Here is a 9,612-nt window from a genome sequence, read left to right on the forward strand (position 1 = left end):
AGTGCAAGAAATCCAGCGGAGGAGATCGAGTCTTGTGGAGAAAAGTGCGCAAACCTCTACAGAGTGTACAAACTAATCATGGTTAGCCGTGTCCCCGGTTATGGACGTTTTGAGTACCTAGTTCTTGGATTATCATGTGTATCTCAACATGTTACTTAATTTAATTTGGATTGGGTTTAATGATGATGCTTAATTGGGATTGAGTTGAGTGAACCTTCTCAATGTTTAACAACCACCATGATAGTTAAATACAACTTTATTCCTTTGTTGTAGGGCAAAATTGGCTTTATGCAAAACTGTAACCATAGAGCTTTCAACCAGCCAAATATGCATGTAATGATAGAATTATTCTGTTCGTTACTCTCTATGTGTTACATTGCCAGCATATTCCATGTCCTGACCCATTTTCAGGCTGCAATGTTCATGTTGCAGACTTTTCAGACGACGAGTAAGGTGCCTTAGGTCCTGATCTTTCACTCAGTGATGCCGTTGCAGTTGATGGACTCACTTTATCTTCCAAGTCTTCCGCTGTTATCATTTATAGATGGCCTTAAGCCACATTTATTGTAATAAGTTCTATTTTGAGACATTCAATGTAATAAGTGTGTGATTGCTACTCTGTTATAAATCCTTCCAGTATTGTGCGTGTCAGCATTATCGATCCAGGATGGCACTGATGCACAGAGATCAGACTGTTTGAGGTCTGGTCACTAGAATATGCGGGTGGACCTGTGCTTGGGTGTTGTTCTTACTTGAACAAGCCTCCCACTTATGATTAACCCCCTCCCAAGCATCCACAACTACGACAAAAGTATTAAGATGAAATCTAACCATAGCATTAAACATATGGACCCAAATCAGTCCCTTACGAAATAGCGCATAAAGTAGGGTTTAAGCTTCGATCACTGTAGCAACCCATCAACTAATAACTATTAAGGCAATCACAACATACATATCATGTAGTGGACGTTCACATAACACCACTAAGGGAATCACAACATACACATCATCAAAATATTGAAAACATATCAAATTCACCTGATTACTTGCAACATGACTTGTCCTGTGACCTCAAGAACAAATGTAACTACTCACACATGATATTCATGCTCAAGATCAGAGGGGTATTAAATATCATAATGGATCTGAACATATAATCTTCCACGAAATAAACCATATAGTAATCAACTACATGATGTAATCAACACTACTAGTCACCCACGTGTACCAATGTGAGGTTCCGGTACAAAGATTGAACACAAGAGATGAACTAGGGTTTGAGATGAGATGGTGTTGTTGAAGATGTTGATGGAGATTCACCACACAAATATGAGAGGGTTGTTGGTGATGACGATGGCTTCAATTTCCCCCTCTGAGAGGGAAGTTACCCTGGCGGAATCGCTCCGCCAGATGGCAAAAGTGCTCCAACCCAAGTTCTGCCTCGAGATGGTGGCGCTCCATACCGAAACTCCTCTACTTATTTTTTCTAGGTAAAAATACCTCATATACTAGAAGATGGGCACAAGAGGTGGGCTGGGCTGCCCACCACCCACCAGGGCGTGCCTAGGGGGCGTGGCATGCCCTAGTGTCTTGTGGGCACCAGACAGCCCCCCTCTGGTATTTGCTCCAATATTTATAATATATTCGAAAATAATTCGCCGCAAAATTTCAGCTCATTTGGAGATGTGCAAAATTGGTATCTCTGGTGTAGCTTTTTCAGGTCTAGAATTCCAGCTGTCGGTATTATCCCTCTTTGTGTAAACCTTGCATACTATGAGACAAAATGCAATAGAATTGCTCCATAAAGCATTATTATGCATAAAACCATTATAAATAACAGTAGGAAAACATGATGCAAAATGGACGTATCAGTAAGTGTCAAGAAATGCCTATGAATTATTCACTTGTTGTTGAACCATTTGATATTTGGGGCTTTAATTATATGGGACCTTTTCCTTCCTCTAATGGGTATAAACATATTTTGGTTGATGTTGATTATGTCACTAAGTGGGTAGAAGCTATTCCGACTAGCAGTGTTGATCATAACACCTCCATTAAAATGCTTAAAGAAATCATCTTCCCAAGGTTTAGAGTCCCTAGATATTTAATGACTGGTGGTGGTTCAGACTTTATTCATGGTGCTTTCAGTAAAATTCTTGCTAAATATGATGTCAACCATAGGATTGCATCACCCTATCATCCTCAATCTAGTGGTCAAGTTGAACTCAGCAATAGAGAAATAAAATTAATATTGCCAAAAACTGCCAGTAGGTCCCGAAAGAATTGGTCTAAGAAACTTGATGATGCACGGGCCTATAGAACAACTTATAAAAATCCTATAGGTATGTCTCCATACAAAATGGTTTATGGAAAATCTTGTCGCCTCTTGAGTTAGAACATAAAGCATATTGGGGAATTAAATGTGGCACCCCAGCTCAAAGCAACCGGTTTACCTTGCATTGCCAGCCCAGAGATCAAGTCTTCTGGAAACACACAACAACATGGTACAGAAACAACTGCTTTATTGATGCTAGCGGGTACATAAGTCTGATGTTACATCAAGATAAGAGGCCAAGTGGCACACATGATGCAGCTAAATAGTATGTACATTATTTAATGAACATGAAAGGGCCTTGATCATATCAACTACGCGGCAGCGGAATAACGATGAAGTGGGACTCCATAGTCCAGGGACACCGACGTGGACATGATACTAGACGCGGGACATTGTCCGATCCGATCAGTCTTGCCTGAAAGCTTGCATGACACGCTAGGTCAGTACATTGAATGTACTTGCAAGCTCACAACAAACATAAGCACAATGACAAACAATATCATGACAATTAATCAGGTTTAATGCAATGCAAGCGATACTACGGATGCAATGAAACCAACATGTGCATCAAGTCCCTCAGACTCGCTTACCAGATGGGTTACCACTGTAACCAAGCGGTGATCATACCCAGATCCCAACTGAAGCCAATCACTTACGATCATCACATGATCCACAAGTCATCATGAAACTAGTGCCACAAATATACCAAGTGTGCAACATTAATTATAGTCATTGATCCATGGTGTGACTTACTACCGAGTTGTGTCCATAACTGAGGACGCGGCTATTGATAGATTAAAAATACACTCTACAGAGGTTAGCACACTTTACCCGCACTACGGAACTCAAGGGCCTCGCACTCCCATTCGGGTGGACCACGAAGTTCTGACGAAACCCTTGCCTTGCCATGACACTCTCCCCGACCACTCCAACTCACTCCCTCTCAGGGCTAAGTCATGGGTGGCCCATGCCTACCAAAGACATCTGCGGCCACCGTCGTGGCAAAAACAGTCCCAAACGGGGACAAGGTACCATAAAAACAAACGAGCACACAAGGTTATGTCTGCTTACCGGGCCAGGGTACCGCACGCCCATAACCTTCCCTAGTTGGAGGCACCGGTAAGAGGCATGAAAAAGGACCGAATCAAGACCCCCATAAAGGTAAATGTGGTCGCACTAAAAAGAATCCGATTCAGACGCACCATGACTTGATCAACTTAATATTCAAGTTGGATTATTATCAAGTTTAACTTGAAAATAAACTCACTACAAGCCATACGATGCCATGATCATGCAACTACTCGATATGCTCAAGATGCAACTCATAATAACGGATCAACATCACAGAAATAACTATCTTGCACTACTCATCAACAAAGCTACTGATGTTACTACGCTGGTTATTATCAAACCTCATTTTTAGTAATTTACCTTTAATATGAAAATGGCAATTATCAAAAGAAACTACCATTATTTACAAAGCATTACCATTAAGCTAAAACTTTGCTCTACTTGATTAAACTACTCCATGCAATTAACCAGTAACTAAAACAAGCATAACAAGCATGACAAAATAACTATGCATCAAAAAATAATTATTTAACTATTTTAAATGCATGACAAGTAGCTCATATTCAAGTAGAAAATCAAAGATATTGATATGACACCATCCAAATGTTATTGTGGCTTGCCTTAGTGCAGAGGAGGTTCACACTCCTCCTGGACAGCTTTAAGACAAGTCTCTCCCTCTGAAAATATTTGAAAATCACAAAACAAAATATCCAGAACCATTCTGAAAATCACTAGAAATTCTAGGAAGCAAGGAAAAATCAACACTTTTGTGTGCTACTAGAGTTTTCTGTAACAAACCAAATGCAACAAGAATCAACTCATTTGGACTTATAGGCTAGGAGATATTCAAGGTCAAAGTTTTGGTCAAAATATTTGAATTAAATGAATAAACAGAAAATCCAGGGGGGTGACGTCGATGGCGTAAGGCCAAAATACGCCACCACTCGTACCGCTTCGGGTGCGAGCGGAGAAGCTGGCAGCGGGCCCCATCGGTCAGGAGAGAGGGGAGGGGAATAGAAACATAACGCGGCGGCGCTTCGCTCGAGCTCACGCCGGTGAGGAGGCGTCCTTGGGCCTAACTAGAGGGATAGAAATGAAGAGGGGGCTACGGTGCAACTGCCTGTACCCGTGGCACGGCGAGAGACGGCTGGAGCTGCTCGGAATCAAGCTCGCAAGCGGCGGTGGCGGTCGGGTCTTGCCGGAGAGGAAGAAGGCGAAAGCGAGGGGCTGTTCTAGGGGCTCCGAGGCGTCGGGACGGCACCAGAGGGGCTCCAGGGACGCGCCTAGGTGGTTGGTTGGGCTCCAGGAGGTCGGGGACAGGGTGGCTGAGCTACGGGTGTTGCTGGCAAGCTTTGGTCGGGCACGGCGGCCAGCGGCCTGCCCGGCCGGGCCGCGACTGTGTTGCATGTGTGTGGAGGTTGGATGGGGCTGTGGGTGGTGCTGGAACGGAGGGGAGGGGCTCAATTTATAGCCTGAGGGGAGAGGGGGTATGTGTCGCCGCTGGAGCTCTCTAGAAGACAGCGATAGGCGTCGAGGGGCGTCAACAAGGGTGCGAGGAGCTCAGCGATCAGGCGGAGGCTGTCACGCTCGCGGACAAGCACAGGGAGGAGGGGGAGAAGAAGACAGGGGCACGGGTGGATTGTGGCTTTTGGCCGCAACGCGCCCATCCTCGCTGCGGCATCTCCGGCATCGGCGAGCACCAGGGAGGGTCAAGGGCGAAGAGACGAGGGTGGTGGCGCGGTGCGGCAGTCATCGGGGAGCTCTGGCTCGAACACGCGCTGAACAGAAGCGCTGGCGCGACGCAGAGCGTGTTGGACGCCTGCCAAGCCCTATGTCCACACGCGGTCACCACCTTGGCATTGCCAAAACGACACCCAAACACTGCCAAACCATGTCTGGGCTAGAATGTTAGCTCTAAGAGAGGTGAAAACTCGAACCCAGGCCGACCAGAAGTGACTCAAACTTTCTGGCAAGTTTTTGGACAGAAACTTGGTCGCCAAGTTTGGCTAGGTTCTAGAAGGCCATTAGGGTTGATCTCCTGGGGTTAAGGGTTTCTTAGGAGGGTGTTTAAGCTCAAGAAAGATCAGCTCCAAAAGATTACGGAAAATGCACTTGTTGTATAAAGTGCATTTTTGGACCAGAAAGGAAAAGATTTTTTGTAGCAAAAATATTACAATAAGTCATGCAATATTTTTACTCAGCGAGGTGGGCCAAGGTTCAAAGAAAATTCAGGAATTATCTCAGGATTTTTGGAGCTATAAAAATTGGGGTTGCTTTGGAGCTCTAATTTCTGAAATGAGGTTTCAGAAAGTAATTGAATATTTTCACTTGTGAAAAATATTCAATGGGCCATTCTAGGGTTTTAAAAAGAAAATGGAGTTGGATGAGATGCAGATGGGTCACTTGGGTGAAAGTCAAGGGCATGCCCAAGTGACAAGTCCATTTGAATTGATTCTTAAAAACTCAAAACCAAGGCAAATGAGGGCAACTGCAAATCAAGTCTGGAAAAAGAGAGAAGGCAAAAACCAGGCTGTCACATTAAAGAACTCAATTATGACTTCAAACTTGCTGGTGAATAAAGGTTATTTGATATTATCTCACTAGATTAATGGAGAACCCGAGCTTATGAAAATGCCAAACTATTCAACGAAAAAGTTAAAAGATGGCATGACAAAAGAATCCAAAAGCGGGAATTCAAAGTTGGTGAATATGTTCTATTGTACAATTCTCATTTCAGATTTTTTGCAGGAAAACTTCTCTCTAAATGGGAAGGGCCATATATTGGCAAAGAAGTTTATCGCTCTGGATCTATTAAGATCAATAATGCCGAAGGCACTAATCCGAAGGTGGTCAATGGGCAAAGAATTAAGCACTATATTTCAGGTACGCCTATTGATGTTGAAACTTATATTATTCAAACCATGACATGGGAGGAACACATAAAAGAAACCTTCCAGAACATCCCAGAACCCTGAAAGGAAGAGGTACGTGATACGGTAAGTAAACAGACTCTAAGAAATCCGCAAAAATATTTTTTGTTAGTTCTGGAATATTAGAAAAACTAATAAATAAGAAGCAGCTAGGAATGCAACCGAGGTGCCCACAAGGCACCAAGGCACACCTGCCCCCCACTAGGCACGCCTTGGTGGGTAGTGGGCCCCTCGGGCACCTTCCTGACTCTGTTTTCCTTCCGTATACTTGTTTCCGAAGATAAAAATCTTTATATATACCCCAAGATGATTTGACCACCATATCGCGGAAATATCCTCTGTTCTTGTTTCGAGCTATTTTTCTGACAGATCTAGATTGCCATGGCGGCACCAAGCTCTTCCAAGGACAAGTTCTTTGAGAGGGTAATCAATCCCTACTTGTCGGAGGTGATGAAGCAACCTCAAGCCATTGAGATCCGTGAGGGGGTGCTCCACACCCGGGCTGTTTAAAGGCCTAAGAAACAGGAAGCGTGGAGGCTAGGCTCGAGGCTATGGAGCAGGAGATCTTTAAGTGCCAAGGGATGGTGGAGCATGGACTCAGTGCCAATCACCTCATGATCATGGAATTCACCCGTGATCACAAGGTGGTGGCCGGTCAATGAAGGACATCGTCTTCACCTTCAATGAGCAATCAATTTTCTGCAAAGCCAAATCTATGATCTTCAAAATCAAGTTTTTGAGTATGAAGCAAGATTTAATTGTATGAGTTTAGCTGTCAGTTACAGGACTCGGGAGACTCGTGCTTCCTCTTATGATTGTGAACTGCTGCCATGGAAGCCGGAGGACAAGATTTCCTCTACATCATCACCATCACCATCATCTTCATCAACAACGAAGGAGACTTAAGCACACGGGTATGAGCACTCCGCTTGGCTTGTGACATGCTTGGGGGAGATGCCCCAGTATCGTATCACCATCACTTTTATCACCTTTACCTATCTTAGTTTGATCCTTAGTTATTTCGTGATTTAGTTGAATATAACTTTAGTATGATCTAGTTTTGAGTGCTAGTTTCATGATCTATCTATCTATGTAATCAAGTGAGAGTCATATAATAAAATTTAGTTTGAGTTTTTGCTTCTTTACTTTTATGTTCCAATTAAAATAATGGGAAATAATGAAAAAGATCATATGCTAATCTTATGGTAAGTAATGACATCACATAAGGAAAAGTATAAGTGGTACAAATTATTGGAAGTTGAAATACCGTTGGTCAATGATGCACTTCATGAAAGAATTAATAAGGGAAGAGAAGATTCACATGCAAATATACTATCTTGGACATCTTGTATGATTGTGCGCCCCCATTAAATATCTTATGACAAATTGTTGACGTTGGACAAGGAAGACAACTCAATGATTTATGTTTGCCCAAATTCACACAGAAGTTATATTATCATAGATCCTTCAGCATGTGGTGCTTGCTCAATATCTTTGCTAGCCAAAAATCTGCACTAAGTAGAGATACTACTTGTGCATCCAAAACCCTTAAACCCGAATTCATGTTTTGTGAGTGCACCATACCTACCTATGGATTGAGTAAGCTCCTTCAAGTAAGTGGTCATTGGTCCAAAAAGGCAATAAAATTTGCTCCTAAATGTGTTTGACCTTTTAGTGTAAGGGAAAATAAGCGTTGTACGAACTTGTGATGGCAAAGTAATAAAAGCAACGGACTGCATAATAAAGGTTGCTATATAAGGGGCAATATAACGTGATGTTCTTTTGCATTAAGAGATTATGCATACAAAACCAAAAAGCGCATAACAACATTTGCTTCCCTCTACGAAGGGCCTATCTTTTACTTTTACGTATTTACTTTTTATGCAAGATCCAAAGTATTGTTCTTTATTCCTTTTTATTTTCTCTTTTTGCAAGCACCATGTGGTGGAGAAAGATCTAGGCACATATATCCAGTTGGATGTGAGTGATCATGAGTTATTATTGTTGACATCACCCTTGAGGTGAATAAGTTGGGACGCGAAACTATAAGCCCCTATCTTTCTATATGTCCGGTTGAAACTTTTTGCTCATATATATGTTGTGAGTGTTAGCATTCACAAAAGACTAAATGATGATTGAGTATGTGGACCTGCCAAGAGGCTCCGATACGAGACCATTCCTGAAAATATGATGAATTGTAGTTTTTTTACTGAACACTGTAGGGTAAACCCCCATAGCCTTTACTCTTTATTCCACATAAGAATACATTATTTACAAGGTTATGAAGGATAACCCAAAAGAAAATGTATCCTGTAAAGAGAAAAAGACAGAACATCAAGGGGGGCAAAAAGGTTACCCAATGTACAAGGCTATCTTTAAACCTAGGCTTAATCCTAAAGGAGTGAAAAGGGATATCATGTAAAAAGGATCTCCTCCAGTGATTGAAGCTAGGCCTGACATGTCTAAAAACTTTAACATTCCTAATAACCCAGATATTCCAGCAAGCAGTGAACACCACTTCAGCAAAAAGGGCTTGCTGAAATCCCTTCTAGCATTTACAGCAATATCAGACATGTTGTTGCCATGAGACCAGTCAATCTGAAGATAATTCCACACACACTGACTAAATAGGCAGTTGAAAAAGAGGTGGTCTCTGTCTTCCCTGATCTGCAAATGATAGGGTACACAAGAGACACCATCTTTAATGTGACAGTGCCTTCTCTCAATCATATTCTTGGTATTCAACCTATCCATGATCATCATCCAAGCAAAAGTTTTGATTTTCATAGTACAGGAGCTGGCCCAAACCCAATTCAGTAGTGGGTTGAAAGACAAGTTGATATGCATTTGGATATAAAATATCTTGGGGATATAAAATTTGTCAGACCGTCCCAAAACCACACATCTTTGGAGTCAGGCTGCACCTCATGGAGCAATAGCAGATTCTTGAGAGATAGAAACTCATTGTATGCTTGCTCAGATAGAGGTAAATTAAACCAGGTAGTTAAGTCTGAACAATCCAGGCCATCTTTGATAGTGGTCAAAGTATCTTTACAATAAGAATATAGCCTTGGGAATCTGTGCTCCAAAGGTAGAACTAAATTTCCTAACTTCCATTTATCTGACCAGAACAAAGCAGTATCCCCCTGATTGACCATGACCCATGACACCTCTCTAAATTGGTCAACCAACTTAAGAGTGCCCTTCCACCAGAAAAATCCACATGAAGATGTACCTTGTGGGACCACCCCATGGTAATATGAATTCCAAATTAGT

Source organism: Triticum dicoccoides, chromosome 7B (genome assembly GCF_002162155.2).
Source record: "Triticum dicoccoides isolate Atlit2015 ecotype Zavitan chromosome 7B, WEW_v2.0, whole genome shotgun sequence".
NCBI classification, from domain to species: Eukaryota; Viridiplantae; Streptophyta; class Magnoliopsida; order Poales; family Poaceae; genus Triticum; species Triticum dicoccoides.